A 20,091-nucleotide genomic window follows, 5' to 3' on the forward strand; every position below is an offset into this window, starting at 1 on the left:
ATGGAGAGGAAGCTTTCGGATTCACTTGGTTGCTCTTCTTCTCTCTATTTCGTTTTGGATGGCCCTTTTGTGCTTATGGGAGATTTCCTTTGTAATCTCTTTGAGATCTCTTTTCTAGATGATCTCTCCCACTTCCATGCCTTCTCCCCTGGCTCTCCTCTTGTTTTTATAGCTTTAGATGGCGTGGAAACAAGAATCTAGCCGTTAGAGACAAAAATAGTGCCGTTGGACACAGTCTGCACTTCCTGACAATATTACCGTTGGGATCGGAGTCGACTCGCGCGATCAGGAGTCGACTCGCCTGTTGCAGGAGTCGGCTCGTGCTTTACTGGAGACGACTCGGCCATTGTTCCAAATTTGAATTAAAGTGCATGCCTTGACTGGGAGTCGACTCGGCTTAACCTGGAGTCGACTCGCCAACTTCTGGAGCTGACCTGGCAATTTCGGAGTCGGCTCATCCACTGAAGTCCGTGGATCCAATTTTGAATTTTGTCCTCTCGAGTCGACTCGACTGTCCTGGGAGTCGACTCGAATCTCAGAGCTGAACTTCCGATCCTCTGTCTTTTGGCTCGTCCAGTCTTGGAGTCGACTCGAACTTCCTTGGAGTCGACTCGGCTCTCAGTTTGCGAAACACAGCCTTCTGCCATCTTGGTGTAGCGCTGCCTTGGAGTCGACTCGAGCTGTCTGGGAGTCGACTCGAATCTCAGAGGCAGTAACTTGGTTTTCTGTCTGTTGATGGTCGCGGAGTCTCGGAGTCGACTCGTGCAATGCGGGAGTCGACTCGAATCTCAGAGTCCCAAAAATGCTCTCTGACTTTTTTCTTGTGTTCCGCTGAGAGTCGACTCTTGCTTTCTTTGGAGTCGACCTACCAACCATCGGAGTCGACTCGCGTTCCACTTGAGTCGACTCGAATCTCAGACCCGAAAACTGCTCTCTGACTTTTCTGCCTGTGACTCCTAGGAGTCGACTCATACTTTCCCGGAGTCGACTCGGTAAACATTGGAGTCGACTCGAATTCCTCAGGAGTCGACTCGAAGACTATTCTTTTGAATTTTTTTCTTTGATTTTACTCCTCCAATTTGAATCCTTTGAACTTTAAGCTTGGGCCAATAAATTGTAGCTTTCTTCCAACTTGAGAGCTTTGGAGGCCTTCTTGTGTTCTCCCAACTTGCTATGTTCCTTGCAAAATAAATATCTTTCTCCTTGCAACATAAACATTAGTATCTATACTTCAAGGTTTTGTGATCATCAAAATCAATCTATGAATCAATCTTTGGGTCATCACTTATCTTATGGGAAAAATGACCAAGTCTCCATTCACTGGATATGGAGAAAGGGCAAGTGAGTTATTAGGACTTATACATACAGATGTATGTGGTCCTATGACAACTCCAGCTAGAGGTGGATACTCTTACTTCATCACATTCACGGATGATTTATCAAGATTCGGATATGTGTATCTTATGAAACATAAATCCGAAGCCTTTGATAAATTTAAAGAGTATCAAAGTATGGTTGAAAAACAAACTGAAAAATGTATTAAAATTCTTCAATCTGATTGAGGAGGTGAATACCTTTCTAGTGAGTTTTTAAATCATCTTAAGAAAAAGGGTATTCTCTCTGAATGGACACCTCCGTATACGCCACAATTAAATGATGTAGCCGAACGGAGGAATCATACTTTATTAGATATGGTACGGTCTATGATTAGCTTTACTGATCTTCCTATTTCCTTCTGGGGTTTTGCCCTAGAGACTGCTGCACTAATATTAAACAGGGTACCTTCTAAGTCTGTACCTAGCACTCCATATGAGATATGGAGAGGTAAAAGTCAAATCTTAAGTACCTTAAGATATGGGGCTGCCAAGCTTATGTCAAAAGAAATTTTGAACACAAGCTAAGTGCTAGATCAGATAAGTGTATTTTTATAGGTTATCCTAAAGATAGTATAGGATACATCTTCTATCAACCTACCGAACAAAAGGTTTTTGTAGGTAGGCATGCCATTTTCATGGAGAAAGAGTTTTTCTTTGAAAAATGCAAGGATAGAAGAATTGAACTTGAAGAAGTTCAAGACCTACAAATAGATACACAAGATATTCCTCAACCAGATGTACCCATTGGTAAGGTACAACCACAACACACATCTCCTTTCGAAGGTCAGATAGAGTGCGAAATACACCTAAGAGGTATGGATTTATTATTGAGAATAATGAAGCCCACATCGTTGAAAATGATGATCCTCTGACCTATTCGGAAGCTGTCATGAGTAGTGACTCTAACAAATGGCTGGAAGCTATGAAATCCGAAATAGACTCTATGTATACCAACCAAGTATGGACTTTGGTTGATGCACCAGAGGGTGTAAACCCCATAGGTTGCAAATGGGTATATAAGAAAAAGATTAGAGCAGATGGCCAAGTAGAAACCTACAAGGCTAGATTGGTGGCAAAAGGTTTCAGGCAAAAACAAGGAATTGACTATGATGAAACTTTTTCACCAGTAGCTACGCTCAAATCTATTCGGATTTTGCTTGCAATAGCTGCATACTATGATTATGAAATCTGGCAGATGGATGTTAAAACCGCCTTCCTTAATGGTCATCTTGAGGAAGAGATTTACATGACACAGCCAGAAGGATTTGTCTCAAGAGGGAGAGCAAATCAAGTATGCAAGCTTAAGAGATCCATTTATGGATTAAAACAAGCATCAAAGAGTTGGAACATCCAATCAAAGAGTTTGATTTTATCAAAAATGTGGATGAACCATGTGTGTACAAGAAGACTAGTGGGAGTATCATTGTCTTCTTAATATTGTATGTAGATGACATACTAATCATTGGAAATGATATTCCAATGTTACAATCGGTCAAGACTTGGCTATCAAAAAGCTTTTCCATGAAAGACTTGGGAGAAGCATCCTATATACTTGGTATGAAGATCTATAGGGATAGATCTAAAAGGATGCTAGGCTTGTCCTAGTCTAGGTACATAGATCATGTGCTGAAAAGATTCAGCATGAAAGAAAGTAAAAGAGGTTACTTGCCTATGAGTCATGGCATACGTCTCTCTAAGAAGATGTCTCCTAAGACATCTGAAGAGAGGAATAGAATGAATTCTATTCCCTATGCTTCGGCAATAGGATCAATAATGTATGCTATGTTATGTACCAGGCTTGATGTTGCTTATGCCTTAGGCATAACAAGCAGATTCCAGGCTGATCCAGGAGAGGATCATTGGATAGCTGTGAAAAATATTCTTAAGTACTTGAGAAAGACTAAAGATATTTTTCTAGTTTATGGAGGTTCTGAGTTAAAACTAGAAGAATTTTCTGATTCTAGTTTTCAGTCAGACCCAGATGATAGCAAGTCCACTTCAGGGTATGTCTTTATCCTAAATGGTGGTGCAGTGAGCTGGAAGAGTTCGAAGCAGCAAACTGTAACTGACTCAACTACTGAGGCAGAATACATCATTGTAAGTGAAGCCGCTAAGGAAGCTGTCTGGATGAAGAAGTTCATCTCTGAGTTGGGAGTAGTTCCTGAGATTGCTGGACCAGTTCCAGTTTATTGTGACAACACTGGAGCTGTTGCTCAAGGAAATGAACGAAGGTCTCATCACAAATTCAAGCACATTCTAAGATGCTTCCAACTCGTTCGAGAGATCGTCGAGAGACAAGACATAGTCATTGAACGAGTAGATACAAAGAACAACTTAGCAGACCCGTTCACTAAAGCTCTACCATAACTCGATCGCCACCTTGATTGTATGGGGATGAAATATAAGGACGATTGGCATTAGTGCAAGTGGGAGATTAAAAGAGTAGATGCCCTACAAGCCAATCGCATTATGTATTGCAAAGGATTTTATTTTAATTTTTCAAATCATGTACATGACATTTAATATAAATAAAGGCATTGTGTTTTATCATATGCTGCTGATTATATTTGTGATGAACCCCTTAAATTAAGGCAATGGTTTTGAGGCTATGATGAGAAGATCATACTAGTGAGACCTAAAATCCTAATCTGAAATGGTCAGTCAGACTTAATGTTGAGCAGTTCAGAGCACTAAGGAAAGATATCCTGCAAGAGTTAAGAAATTCTAGAGATGTTGCTTGTACAGACTTGGTACCTTCCAACGCAACCGTCTCTCAATTGGTCGCTGATATAAGGGCAGAAATGGTCAGTCTTTGATGTCTTGTTCAAGAACAGTACCAGAGATTTGTGGACATAGAAGAGGAGATAAAAAAGCTTCAACAATCTGTCAGAAAGGACATGGAGAAACTGAATGAAAATGCAGAGGAAGTATGCAACAAACTTCTACAAGGACTTCATAAGAACAATCAGACTTTAGCTCAGCTGAACAAGTCTTATCTCCAGTCCAATTCTAAAGTTGCAAACATTCTGCAGAAAGTTTCAGAGGTATTAAGTCTTCTAATGGGGAGACAGGCAGGAGCTTCTTCGAGTTTCCCTGCCCCTTGATTTCTTCTTTTCCTAGAAACTTAGGTTGTTTTGTCTGCAAGAGTTTAATAGGTCTAGAGGAGACTCATTGTAATATATTTTTGTAATATGTACAAGTGAAATGAAATGTTCTATTTTTTACCAACATCGCTTGTATAATTCTGTTTTTATTCTCTGGTAATTGTGTATTCGTAACATCGAGAAAATTGCTAAAAAAGGGGAAAAAAGAGAAGTTAACTTGATTAAAATTTAAAACAGAACTTTCTGAGTTAAGTAGTCTGGGAACACATTTAAGGAGTCTGGGAACACAGTTAAGTTGTCTGAGAACACAGTTAATAGCTGTCTGGGAACACGGTTACGCTGTTTGGAAACACAGTTAAGTTGTCTGGAAATACAGCTAACTTGTCTGGGAACACAGTTAATTAGGGTGCTCATTGCGGAGTCGACCCCAATAACAGCGGGGTCGACCGCAAATTCCCAGAGTGAAAGTTAAGTAGTCCAGGGAAAGGCTGACGAGTCGACCCCTTGATACTCAATAGTCGACTCAAGCTATTTTGGGGTCGACCTCATGCCAAGAGGGATCGACCCCAGAAACGTCTCAGGGCAAATACAGAACTTGTCTGAAAACAGTCGAGCCGTAGAGTCGGCCCCTCACTTAATCGAGTCGACCACAGGAGCCTTAGAGTCGACCCTAGTGAATGGTGAGTCGACCCCTTAAGTGGCACAGAGCAAAGACAGAGAGCAGCCAAAATCAGCCAGTGCCTAAGTATCGACCTCAGGCAGACTGGAGTCGACCTCTAGATATAAGGGAGTCGACCCTTAAGAGTGGCTGGTGTGCGAGAGCCGACTTCAGTCTAAGGGAGTCAACCTCCGGACATAAGGGAGTCGACCCTTAAGAGTGGCTAGTGTGCCAGAGTCGACTCTAGTCTAGGGGAGTCGACCTCTGGATATAAGGGAGTCGACCCTTAAGAGTGGCTGGTGTGCCAGAGTCGACCCCAGTCTAAGGAAGTCGACCCTTAAGAGTCGCTGGTGTGCCAGAGTTGAGTGCAGTCTATATATTGAGTCGACTCGTGGCGAACAACTGTCGACCCCTGAATTTAGGAATCGACCCCAGGAGAATTCTGCTGAACACAGTTTCTCAAACTCCAACATGCTTTATGAAACCAGAAATATTGGTGCATATCATTGTTAGTTTAGTGCGGGTTGATAATATTACGATGAACTCGCACTGTACAAATCGATTTTCAACCATTCTTAGATTGCATTATTTACGAGAAATTTCCAATCTGAATTACGTGACAACCTGAAAATACGTTCAAGTGGCTCAGTTTAATAAGTCACCACGAACTCCCAATTAAGCGATGAGCATGATAGGAAGTTGAAAAAATTGCCAAGCAATATGGACTTTGCAGGGAGTAATGATATTATCTGTGAAAATATTATATTACACAGAACATGAAATTATAGTTGGACAAACATCCTTTACAACACATTTACAATGAAGTTTTACAACTCATTTGCATTCATGTGATACAACAAGTAGTCTACGATTTCTTTGTACAAGTTTTTGCCTAGTACATTGACCTAAAGCTATCAAAGGCAACGCTCCCGGAATGTAATAGAATACTCCCTGCAGCCCAGCTCGTATATAAAGATGGATCCTTCAATTCTTCCTGCAATGGTCTCGTGCTGCCTTGGGTAAGTCCCTCTGCAAACATAAGCATGTATGCCCCACAGTCAACACTATCATTTCGTTGTTGTGCACATTGTCGAATTTCAGAATATGCTAATTCAGGGATACAAAATTTGATATAATCGTTTAGCCACGATCGCACAAAAGATGCCTACAATAATGTGAAGAATGCAAAATTTTAAGAACATACCTATGATAAAGAAGAAAATCAGTAATATCAAATTTCACAAGTGATACCAACATATCTAACAGCGTCCACCCCAACGTCGAAACTCCACAAGGAGTTGTAGCATTCGAAACGCTGCTCCTTCAAGTCCAGAGAAAGTAAATACCAATGTCATCCCGTATTCATCGAAATGAAGAGATATCTACACTTTTGAAGATCGGCACATCTGAATTCCCGAAGCCATGTTTGAATACTAGGCAGCAATGAATCTATGATTCTTTTGGTAACATCAGTGGTAATTAAGAGGTAATCCAATGGTAGATGCTGGAGCACGGCAGCCTGCATACAATTTATTTGTTACAGCCCCGTTGGCACGCTGAATTTCAATTGGAAAAATGTAAGGACCAGACATCATGAGCAGTAAGTCAAAACCTGGATCTCGCAGCGCAAATATAAACATGGATTGTCAATAATCTCAGTATACGCACGAGGCGGAAGCTCCAAATTGCGAAAGTAGACATTGATTACCTGTATGCAATAAAAGAAGTACGCAGTCAATACCAAATTATATTCCTCCAGTAGTAGTGAGGTAGGAGCATACGTCACTCCATAGTGGCTTGTCATGTAGAAGCTGCACTAAGGCATCAGGGCTTGTTGCCCAAGGTGACAACCTAAGAGGGGGAGTGAATTGGGTCTTTTAAAAACTTTTCAACTACTTCTAATCTTTTGGAGTTAATTAAGCTAAGTTGTATGGATGCTTAGTGGAATTTAAACTTAGCAAGAGTATGATTCTAATCTAATCAACTATTAAGCAGCGGACTCAATAAAAGATTAGTCTAAGTTTGCCCAAGTATGCAATTCAATACAATGAGTCTTAATTCTGTTATATTGAATGAGACTTGATTAAGTAAATTGAATATGCTTGCAACTAAAGGATGCACGGAGAAGAGTTAAGCAAGCATAGTATCTAAGTAAGTAAGTGAGTGAGGAAGTTAGACAACAAAGAGCATCACAAACACAACAAAAGTATAGTGGTTCGGTGCATCCCAGCACCTACATCCACTCCCCAAGACCTCTTGGAAATTTCACTATAATCCCTCAGATTACAGCCGGTTGTTTTACAAGCTCACAACCCAACTTGTTGTTTTGCGAGATCACAACGAACTCGGTCGGTTTTCACAGGCTCACCGAGTAGAACCTACCGATTGTTTTCACGGGCTCACAATCCAACCCAGTTGGTTTTCCCAAAGGCTCACCAACCACAACCTTACAACGATTGTTTTCCGGGTTCACAATCAACACAGTTGGTTTTCCCCAAAGGCTCACCAACCACAACCTTACAACGTTGGTTTTCCCTTTGGCTCACCAACAAACCTTAACACCGTTGGTTTTTCCTTTGGTTCACCAACAAACCATAACCTCTTGATTCAATCCCTTGATTGAATCAAGTTACAAGATATTAGACTAAGAATTTAAAACAAATACAAGCTTCTTAACTAAGCAAATATAGCAAATATAAACAAATGGAGTAAAGAGAAGCTCTCAAACAAATTTTGAAGATGAAGGAACTCGGCTTCTTCTTTACTTGACCCTCTTCTGATTTGGCACGAGGTAGAGGATCATTGAGGCAGCACACGGATGGAGAGGAAGCTTTGGAATTCACTTGGATGCTCTTCTTCTCTCTATTTCGCTTTGGATGGCCCTTTTGTGCTTATGAGAGATTTCCCTTGTAATCTCTTTGAAATCTCTTTCCTAAATGTTCTCTCCCACTTCCATGCCTTCTTTTTTAGCTCTCCTCTTGATTTTATAGCTTTAGATGGCGTGGAAACAAGAATCTAGCCATTAGAGACAAAAATAGAGCCGTTGGACACAGTCTGTACCTCCTGACAATATTTTCGTTGGGATCGGAGTCGACTCGCGCGATCTGGAGTCGACTCGCCTGTTGCAGGAGTCGACTCGTGCTTGACTGGAGACGACTCGGCCACTGTTCCAAATTTGAATTAATGTGCATGCCTTGTCCTAGAGTCGACTCGGACCAAACTGGAGTCGACTCGCCAATTGTTGGAGACGACTCGGGCACTTGGGGGTCGGCTCATTCTCAGGAATCCAGAGGACATATTTTCTGATTTTCTTCCTCGAGTCGACTCGGATTCTCTTGGAGTCGACTCGGCTCTCAGAGCCCGAAAACTGATCCTCTGTCTTTGGAGTTGAACTGCCTCGGAGTCGACTCGGACTTTGCGGGAGTCGACTCGGCTCTCAGTGTCCGAAATTGTCTCTCTGACTTTTTGCCTTGCTTTTATCTGGGAGTCGACTCTTGCACAATTAGGAGTCGACTCGCCTGACTTCGGAGTCGACTCGTGGTCCTCTGGAGTCGGCTCGGTTGCAGGGTCTAAAATTCTTTGTTCTGTCTTTCCTCTATTACTCTTTTGAGTCGACTCGGAAACGTTGGGAGTCGACTCGACATGTATCGGAGTCGACTCGAATTTTCGAGGAGTCGACTCGAGAACTATTCTTTTGAATTTTTCTTTAGAATTTGCTCCTCCAACTTGAATACTTTAAACTTGAAACTTGGGCCAATAAATTGTAGCTTTCTTCCAACTTTTCTTGAGAGCTTTGGAGGCCTTCTTGTATTCTTCCAACTTGCTATGTTCCCTGCAAAATAAATATCTTTCTCCTTGCAACACAAACATTAGTATTTATACTTCAAGATTTTGTGATCATCAAAATCAATCTTTAAATCAATCTTTGGGTCATCAGTCTCCCCCTTTTTGATGATGACAAAACTTGGAGTATATGCAATATAAAATATATTGTGTTCTAGAAGTAATGCATAGCTAAGTTGTTTGAAGTAGAAAAAAAATATATATCTTTAAAATATACTTCATGATAATGCTTTTAGATTTAATCTTAACATAATCAACACATAAAGCATTATGAGCATATACTCAGATATTTCTTCCCCTTTTTGACAACATCAAAAAGGTTGTAAAATAATGAATCATTAAGCACAAGGTTAATGGTACTCAAATATTTCTTTTCCTTATAGTACTCTGATTTTCAGTTAATGCATGTTAAATTATTGCAAGTATGAATCATATAACTCAAGGCAATAATGTCAGAATAAGATTAATTAGCATAGATCAGAGCCAATTAAGATGATTTCAGAGCAAATTATGATGAAAACACATCGAATGTGATTCCAAAGATAGTTTTCAAATCAAGTACAAGTGGAATCTTTCTTAAGTTAATTCAAGAAATACCACAAATGATATTCAAGGAAAGCACGAATGGAAATCTAACCTCTTTTCAATAATAAGTATGAAAGCTTGTTTTTTTTTTTTTGCTAAAAAAATGGGAGCAGGGGGGAGGAAGGGACACGCCCAACCCCGCGTAGCAGCCCCCACTGGGCCCCCCACCCCGCCAGGAGAATGTTCGATGCGGGCAAATCGGGTCGTGTGTTGGGCACGCCGACCTATTTTACTTATACCCTCCCCACCCGTGAGCCGGCTTGGTTACCCGACCCGACCCTCCGTGTGAGTACGTCACACCTGGCACCACCCAGGCTATCAGCCGACCAGTAGCACTTCCAGACCTCGTGTCCAGGCGTGGAGCATTCGGTCCCCAAATTTAATCGACGCCCGCGCGTTTCGAACCTGGAACCACTTGGTTGGAAGTAAACGCCCCGTTCCAACTGAGCTACCACCTTGGTGGTAGTATGAAAGCTTGTTCATTTAAGATCTTTTGCCCCAGTATATTAAGTATTTTAGCAACAAGAGAGCAATTAAGCTAATTTTCAGAGTATAAGAGCAATATATTAAGTATGATTGCAAAGTTCTTTTATGGTGTAAACATATTGTGGCATAAATACCAAAACATTAATTCATGCAATTTATGATATATCTTAGAGCATACATAAAATTCAAAGCTTTGAAGGTTCTTATAAAGACTTTATTCCTTTAAAAAAGAAGCACATTTTGGTACATATAATAATGAATTGGCATAAGAACTCATTAGTGAATTCCAAAAATAGGTTTTCTAAGAGATACTCAAGAAAATTAAACACATTATTCTCCCCCTTTTTCAGTAAGTTAGAGGCTCTTAAGATCAACTGTTTGAATTGCAATTTGGTTCATGATATATGCATAAGATATATTAACCAAATAACAAGCCTCAAGGTGTATCATAAAGATTTTCAGATTTTAAATTTCAGATGATACATATTGGAGAGCATTAGGATCACTTTTCATTATGCTTTCTCTCTCCTTTAGTTATAGATTTATGCGATTAAGTTCCATAAGATCTCTCCTTCTGAGATTTTTCTTTCTCCCCCTCAATTGATCATTCCATTTAAGAGTTAGAATTTGAAGATAATGTTCAATAAAATTGTCAATCTCAAAACAAATATATTTTCTATAAGTTTCAGCTTATTTTCATAAGACTCAATGTTTGAGATAAGACAACCTTTATAGAACTCATCTCAAGGTATAAACTTATTATATAATTAAACCAAGTCTTGCAATATAAGGAGGTTCATCAAAATCAATCCATAAAAATCAAGGTATGAGATACTGAATATCTAAAGCTCCCCCTCAAAAGATGCATTCTTCTTTAATCATTCTTTTCTATTGTTGAATTTCAGATTTTAGTGATAAACGTGAATAAAACTGAAATTCTATGATATCGAGAATGTAGAGTAATCTAGTATTATTCAAAATTTGTAGCAATTACTCTTTCTAATCCTTCAAGAACAAGTTATGCTTTCTCTTAATCTTAGAGAAAATGTATAGAAATATTAATCAGAAAATGATTCATTTGAAGCTCAATTTCTTTCAAAAGCATTTACATTTTCTTTCTTTTAGAATCATTTGAGTGAGCTGAAATATTTTTAGCTTTAAGATCATTCACTCTATATATATATTCTGATGGAAGTCTTTAAGAAAGTAGGAGAGAAAAACATATATATGATCATTGAGGTATATATATTTATAGAACTCAATTTCTTAATCATAGTTTTTCAGCAATGTATACATGAAACACAATAAATCTTTTTAATATCAAAATAAAATCATATATTTAGAAATTTTTGTTTGCAATCAAGATCATCGAAAGACACATCATTTAGACCAATATTAGTACACTTTAACGATAAGAAAAGATATGTTTCGGATGCGTATCGAGACAATCAACCAAGGGGTCAAAATTAATTCTGTTTTTCTTATGTTAAAGTTTTCATTTAGAAATTCATATTGAGTTAAAGCTTTTATACAAAGTCAGATTCTGAATTTCATAAAGATTCTCAAGGAGGCTTTTAAAGTTGTAATTTGAGATATGTATCTTCCACATTGTAGCTCATCTTAAATCATAACGATTCAAAACACATATTTCAAACATATAAGAGCATATTCAGAATATTTGTATTTAATATTGAGTTTCGATACAAAATGGAGGATATTTTAACAAGTATTAGGATATTATGTATCAAAGTTAGGCAAGTAGGAAGATAGATCAAGATCAATTCATTTTGCCTAAATAGAGATATCTTTCTCTTCTCCTTTTTACAAATTTATTCAACTTTCAGATTTTAAAGATGATTGTGAACGACAAATCTAAAATTTCTTTTCAATAATACTAAAAAAATTTATGCAGTATTTCAAACATTCAATCAAATTATCCAAGCATGGAGCATTACAAAATATTGAGAACCCATAATTCAAGACATCATGCCACATGCAAAATATATTATGTGTTAAGTCATGCATTAAAATATTAAGGACAAGCATGTCAAGGATCAAAATCAATTCTTTTCAAATAAACTCCCCCTATTTAAATATAATCTTGCATTGATTTCATCCTTAAAGTGTGTTTTCAAGTGATTAAAAAATTTGACTTGATTCTTCTTATATACTTTCATTTACTTTGTCATTCATTTCCTCTTTTGAATTTCTTTTCTTAATCAATTAACGAACATTTTGTTATTGTTTTTCGTTTTTACTTTCTTATGCTCTATACTCTATTTGCTCCCTATCCGGTGGAGTTGGAAGGGGCACGAGGTACTACCACTAGCCTCCCTCTTATGCCGTCCCTAATATACCCTACACCGAATAGTTGGGTCAAATAATGCTGGGTACTACCACTAGCCTCCCCATTGGCACCATCCCTATGATGAGCAATATAGAAATGTTAAAATGTTTACTTCAAACTCTTCCTGTTTAAGTGTAATTAATTACGGATTTTATCCCTTTCAAAAGAATGCTCACACAAGTCACACAAATGTGCCGAATATATTATGCTTGTTTTGCTTTTCTTTAAGATTGGAGTATTTGCCTTTACTTAGATTTTACTTCTCTTGAATAATATCCATTTTCTTTTCTTTATCTCTCTCTCTTTTTGTTATTCTCAAGTAATTTACACGAAAGAGCAGAATAAAGAAATAATCTTATGTATCATATAGATGTATATCATGCAAACAACATTTTCATTGTGCTCAAGGATTCATAGCTTCTCACAAGTTAATTTAAATCAGCATTTTAAGCATATACTTGTGTATTTCATGGTTATGATATAGGCAAAGAAATAATTTAGTTTGGGCAAACCATGAAACACTTTCTAAAAGTATAATTCAATCAATACATATATAGACATGATATCAAAAATTAATAATTAAAGAATTTAATCATGCCATAATAAGATTTAAGTTATTGACTTTGCTCAATTAATTTATGAGAGAGGTATCTAAAATTACCAATTCATTCTGCATTCTTCAGTCAAATACCTACTAGATTTCTTATGCATGAACTTGTGGCTGAAGAAGGTCCTCTCTCTTGTTTGCATGTGAATGTTTATTGTATCTTACATGGAGATATCCTTCAAGTTCACTTTCTTGCTCAAGGATCCTGCATTATTAACAAAATTCTTTTCTTTCTTGAAGGAAAGTCATTAGTTTCTTCAAGATACAAACCATTCATCCAACATATTTTTAACTAGGTGACTCAATATAAGATATGACAATAATTGAATATTGAGTCACTTTACTCAAGAGATTGCCTAAATATAAGCAAACACATGTCACTTGAACTTAAAAGATAGTTTCATTAACGGAGAAGGTTCAAGGACAAGCATGCGAAGCAATAGGAAGATTTATCAAGGTCAAATCAATTTTTTATTTTCAGAATCAATTTAGCTTAGATTCTATTTGCTTAAGATAATTATCAATAAGACACGTTAGCTAAGTTTTAATCAATTTATCTTGAACAGTTGTTTCTATCAAAATTCAGATTATGATTCATTTGTTATCAATAGAATATGATTCATTAGAGTTAGATTGAAGTCTTGCATAAGGACACCTAATGAGCATACAATCTGGTCTACTAGCTGTATGATGAAATAATTATTCTATCATGCTTCAATACAGCTTTAAAATAATAGATCTACTTTGCTCATCCTTTTCAAATTCTACAAGATGAGGTCTTAGACATACCTTCTTCATGCCAATCCTCTATAAGAGTTTTCTTGTGGACTAACTTTGGTCAATAAAGATCCCCTTTCTTGTTTGTCTTAATTTGGAGTTCGAAAGAAAACGTTAATTCATTCATTATACATATTTCAAACTCACTTTGCATGAGCTTAGTAAAATCTCCATATAAATCTTCATTAGTAGAACCAAAAATGATGCCATCAATGTATGCTTTGAGCAAGCAAGATATCACAAATTCTTCTTTTTAATGTATAGATTTATCATTATTACTTTTTATCAAAAAGTTAGTCAAGCTTTTATATCATGCTTTTGATGCTTGTTCCAAATCATATATTGCTTTATCATATTTGTAATGAGTGTTTTCAAATAAGGTGGTTATTTTACATAGATCCCCTTTTTTAATAAAATAACCACATAGGAGTGCATTCTACACATTCATTTGACAGAATATAAAGCTCATAAAGCAAGTAAATGATAATGGTGATCTTTACTCCTAATCATGCAAGAATTTTATCAAGATCTATTTCATCTTTTCTTGATTTAGTCTTTTAGTAGTCATCATTTTTTTTATTAAGTACATTTCTGAAAAAAAAACTCAATTTGGTTCTAATTATTAACAAGTTTTCAGATTGTTATATGTAAAAGATTAACCATATGTATATATAATTTGATTTTAGTATCTTGATAATAAATCATTAGTCTCATAAAGAATAAAATGAATTAATATTTCTATAACTAGAATCTTTTCATTGAATGTTCTATATGCATTGCTTGATGAATTATATCTAAAGATAGAAATATCTTTATCAGATTTGGCATTATTTTCAAATGACCATATCAAGCATAACATATACTACTGAAAAATATGAAAGATATGCAATAGATCATTTTCTATTTTTCAGAAGATCAAATGGAGTTTTCATAGAAACCATATATATGACAAATAATGATGATAGCTTTTAACAAAAAATCATTTAAGTAGATGACTATCATACAACATTGCCTTCATCATTTCTTCAAGGATTCTATTGATCCTATTTTACTTATGGTGTTCTTGGTGCAGAAACAATTGCATTCAATATTATTTTCTGTGCACAACTTAATACAAAATTAGTTTTCAACACTATGCCATGATTCCTTTTTATTTTCATAGTTTGCAAACCTTTTTCATTTGAACCCTTTTTGTGAATTTGTGCCAATGTAGAAAATATTTCAATTTGAGTGCCAAGAACAAAACTAATGTAAGCTTTTGAGAAATTAGTGATGAAAACAACATCTTTAGATTTAGAAATTGATTTTTTTTTTGTTTGTTTCCTTAGTTAACATGCATAGCATACTTTGACCTTTCAGAAGATAATCTAAGTAAGCCAATGGCAAGGTCTTTTGAGATTAAGTACACACTAGCATGAGTTGATTTTATATGCCAAAGATGGTTTCTTTAATCTTGGTATTCATAGTGCATATATTCAAAGGCATACCAAGTACACATTTTCATATCTATGATCAATAAACAATAATGCCAGGGATAAAAACTCTCAATCAAGCATATAGAGAATTTATAGAGTTATTCTTAATAAATTGATTAATCATTTAACGACTTATCCAATTAGTGAGTAAAGCATACTATAAAATGAAGTGATTTGATTATATTTCCAAAAGTATCACAACATTGATCAATACTTGCAATTCATATTTTAATCAAATACTAAAGCAAAAATAATGATGAGATGCAAGGGTTACTGATTTCATTATTATTATTTTTTTTTTAAAATACTTTTCATAAGTATATTTTAAGTTTCATTTTTTTTTTTTGACATGTGTCTAGAACACCCATTTGTATGAAAGTTCTATTTGTTCCATGGGTATCTCGGCACACCTACATCTACATCCTCATATTTTCATTTTGGGTACCCAAGCTTGTTTGGGTCCTTGAGAGTTAGGACATATAGTTCCTTTTGGAACCCAAATTTGTTTAATTGTAATAACTTTATCATTTGATTTAATTGTACTAGAACTATAGGTAAAGTTGTTATGCCCATTCTTTTGATGTTTGAAATATGTTATCTTATTTAATGGTTTGCTTGGTGAATTGATAACCTTTTTCTCTAGAGATTTATTGTTAAGTAAAGGAGTCATGCCAAATTTTGATTTATCTAAAACAGCATGTTGGCTTTCAAACATCATTTTTAATCTTTCTGAACTTACAGTGAATTTGTTAATAAAAGATTTTAATTGGTTGATTTCTTCACTTAAGTTTTGATTTTCTTTAATTAAATTCTGATTTTTCTGAATCAATTGTTCTGAATTTAACCTTAAGCTTCCATGTTCAGAATTTAGTTTTTCTTGTATTTCAGCACTAGAATTTCTTTCTTTTGAAATTTTTTGAGTTAGTTTCTTAAATTTTTTATTCTTCACAGCTAATTTTCTACATTCACCATACAACTCATGAAAAGCATTTAATAATTCATCATAAGAGAATTCTTCTTGAAAATCATTTGATGTAAGAGTAGATTCAGATTTTACCTTGTCTTCTTGTGCCATAAAGCACAAGTTAGTTACCTCTTGTAGTTCTTTGGAGCTAATATCATCATTGTTGCTCCTAACTTTTATTTTCTTACTTGACTCTTTCTTGATCAAGGCTTTCTTCCTTTTTATTTCTTTCTTCCTTTCTTCTTGCTTCCTCTTCTTCTTTGTCTTTAGGAAGCTTTTGAATCTTTCGGTGTTTGGGAATGGATCCTTGTTTTCATCACCGAATCCTTTATTTGTTGTTCTTTCTTCCTAATTTTGAGTGTTTCCTGCATGCTCAATGTTAGTCTTGCAATTATCCTCAAGTAATCTAACATGGGGTTCCTCGGAAATATCATAAGTTGCTTCAAGAGAATCCCGTATTTGTTTGGCAGATGAACATATACAGATTTGGTTGAAAATATTTTTATTAAATGCACAGTAGAGAAGGTTCATAGCCTTAGCATTTAGTTCAGCCAAATTTTTATCGAACATACTTTCAATCAATTTCGTGGGTCTGTGTAGGCCATTTGTTATGACATTCCATAACTCATAGTTTTGTGATTGAGTAAAGATTTTCATTCTAGCTTTCCATTGAATATAGTTAGATCCATCAAACAGTGGAGGTCTGTTTGTGGAAAGTCCCTCAGCAAATAATACGTTATGTGGGGTTGTCATGATCTTTGGCTCTAGTCGGTTAAGACTACAAATAATATTTGAGCACCTGCTCTGATACCACTTGTTGCCCAAGGTGACAACCCAAGAGGGGGGGTGAATTGGGTCTTTTAAAAACTTTTCAACTACTTCTAATCTTTTGGAGTTAATTAAGCTAAGTTGTATGGATGCTTAGTGGAATTTAAACTTAGCAAGAGTATGATTCTAATCTAATCAACTATTAAGCAGCGGACTCAATAAAAGATCAGTCTAAGTTTGCCCAAGTATGCAATTCAATACAATTAGTCTTAATGCTGTTATATTGAATGAGACTTGATTAAGTAAATTGAATATGCTTGCAACTAAAGGATGCACGGAGAAGAGTTAAGCAAGCATAGCATCTAAGTAAGTAAGTGAGTGAGAAAGTTAGACAACAAAGAGCATCACAAACACAACAAAAGTATAGTGGTTCGGTGCATCCCAGCACCTACATCCACTCCCCAAGACCTCTTGGAAATTTCACTATAATCCCTCAGATTACAGCCGGTTGTTTTACAAGCTCACAACCCAACTTGTTGTTTTGCGAGATCATAACGAACTCGGTCGGTTTTCACAGGCTCACCGACTAGAACCTACCGATTGTTTTCACGGGCTCACAATCCAACCCAGTTGGTTTTTCCAAAGGCTCACCAACCAGAACCTTACAACGATTGTTTTCCGGGTTCACAATCAACCCAGTTGGTTTTCTCCAAAGGCTCACCAACCACAACCTTACAACGTTGGTTTTCCCTTTGGCTCACCAACAAACCTTAACACCGTTGGTTTTTCCTTTGGCTCACCAACAAACCTTAACCTCTTGATTCAATCCCTTGATTGAATCAAGTTACAAGATATTAGACTAAGAATTTAAAGCAAATACAAGCTTCTTAACTAAGCAAATATAGCAAATATAAACAAATGGAGTAAAGAGAAGCTCTCAAACGAATTTTGAAGATGAAGGAACTCGGCTTCTTCTTTACTTGACCCTCTTCTGATTTGGCACGAGGTAGAGGATCATTGAGGCAGCACACGGATGGAGAGGAAGCTTTGGGATTCACTTGGATGCTCTTCTTCTCTCTATTTCGCTTTGGATGGCCCTTTTGTGCTTATCGGAGATTTCCCTTGTAATCTCTTTAAAATCTCTTCCCTAAATGTTCTCTCCCACTTCCATGCCTTCTTTTTTAGCTCTCCTCTTGATTTTATAGCTTTAGATGGCGTGGAAACAAGAATCTAGCCATTAGAGACAAAAATAGAGCCGTTGGACACAGTCTGTACCTCCTGACAATATTTCCGTTGGGATCGGAGTCGACTCGCGCGATCTGGAGTTGACTCGCCTGTTGCAGGAGTCGACTCGTGCTTGACTGGAGACGACTCGGCCACTGTTCCAAATTTGAATTAATGTGCATGCCTTGTCCTAGAGTCGACTCGGACCAAACTGGAGTCGACTCGCCAATTGTTGGAGACGACTCGGGCACTTGGGGGTCGACTCATTCTCAGAAATCCAGAGGACATATTTTCTGATTTTCTTCCTCGAGTCGACTCGGATTCTCTTGGAGTTGACTCGGCTCTCAGAGCCCGAAAACTGATCCTCTGTCTTTGGAGTTGAACTGCCTCGGAGTCGACTCGGACTTTGCGGGAGTCGACTCGGCTCTCAGTGTCCGAAATTGTCTCTCTGACTTTTTGCCTTGCTTTTCTCTGGGAGTCGACTCTTGCACAATTAGGAGTCGACTCGCCTGACTTCGGAGTCGACTCGTGGTCCTCTGGAGTCGGCTCGGTTGCAGGGTCTAAAATTCTTTGTTCTGTCTTTCCTCTATTACTCTTTTGAGTCGACTCGGAAACGTTGGGAGTCGACTCGGAATTTTCGAGGAGTCGACTCGAATTTTCGAGGAGTCGACTCGAGAACTATTCTTTTGAATTTTTCTTTAGAATTTGCTCCTCCAACTTGAATACTTTAAACTTGAAACTTGGGCCAATAAATTGTAGCTTTCTTCCAACTTTTCTTGAGAGCTTTGGAGGCCTTCTTGTATTCTTCCAACTTGCTATGTTCCCTGCAAAATAAATATCTTTCTCCTTGCAACACAAACATTAGTATTTATACTTCAAGGTTTTGTGATCATCAAAATCAATCTTTAAATCAATCTTTGGGTCATCAGGGCTGCATGCAGGTTTGGTACGATCTTCGTCCTCCCATATTATATTCCTACATAATTCAAATGTTTAAGCAACTTTCAATGCGATAATTGTGAAAAACGGTAAGTTAATATAATTAACTTACCCAAACTCATGTTCTTCAAGGAAGAATTTAATAGCTTCTTCATAGTAAATAGGGAGTATACCTATCCCCTTCCCATGATAGCTACGTTTCAGTGCCACTCTCTCAAGATCGTTAACTTTAATGGACGACACTATATGCTAAGTTGAATAAATGGTGAAGACAAAAATTTTGGTTAGGAAACTTAACTATATAGACTTAGCAAATTTAATATGGATACATAAACACATATGGACGAGACAATATTTCTATACTCCGGGGGGGAGGTTTCCTCCCATGTTGGAGCAGATTTTTGGAGCTCCATTAATGAACTTGTCGGTGGGTTGAATATGTTGGTTGACCGAGCGGGCGAATCCTCAGTTTCAATAGTAATTCCCATACAAACCTCACCTATTTGGGCAACTTTGACCTTTTTTTAGCCCTTTTATAAGTCTTTAGCTGCTGTGATATGGCCTTCGCTTTCTCCGATGGCTTGCGCTTGTGTGCTCCCAGCTTCACATGCTTGCATAAGGAGAACACATATGAGCTCGGAGCTCCAGCTTTCTTCTTAGCTTCAGCATCAGTGGACCAAATAACCTGATAAGAAAATGCATTTGAAGACGATTTATACTACCATTCTAAAAACTGTGAATACTACGTACCAAAAAATTACATACTTCCACCGAATCAGCACTATACTGCATATGATCTTTCTGAAGAGCATCGTCGTGAATAGGTGGAGCAACTGTAGTATGCTCCTTCACGTAACTAAGGAAGATCATATTCAAATCAAGCAAGTCGATTCATACTAGAATTGATAGTTAATTTGTCAGACCTTATGCAGAGGAAG

This window comes from Phoenix dactylifera, chromosome 10 (genome assembly GCF_051530095.1).
Source record: "Phoenix dactylifera cultivar Ajwa chromosome 10, Ajwa_hap1_PhDact_Kaust_v1.1, whole genome shotgun sequence".
Classification (NCBI taxonomy): Eukaryota; Viridiplantae; Streptophyta; class Magnoliopsida; order Arecales; family Arecaceae; genus Phoenix; species Phoenix dactylifera.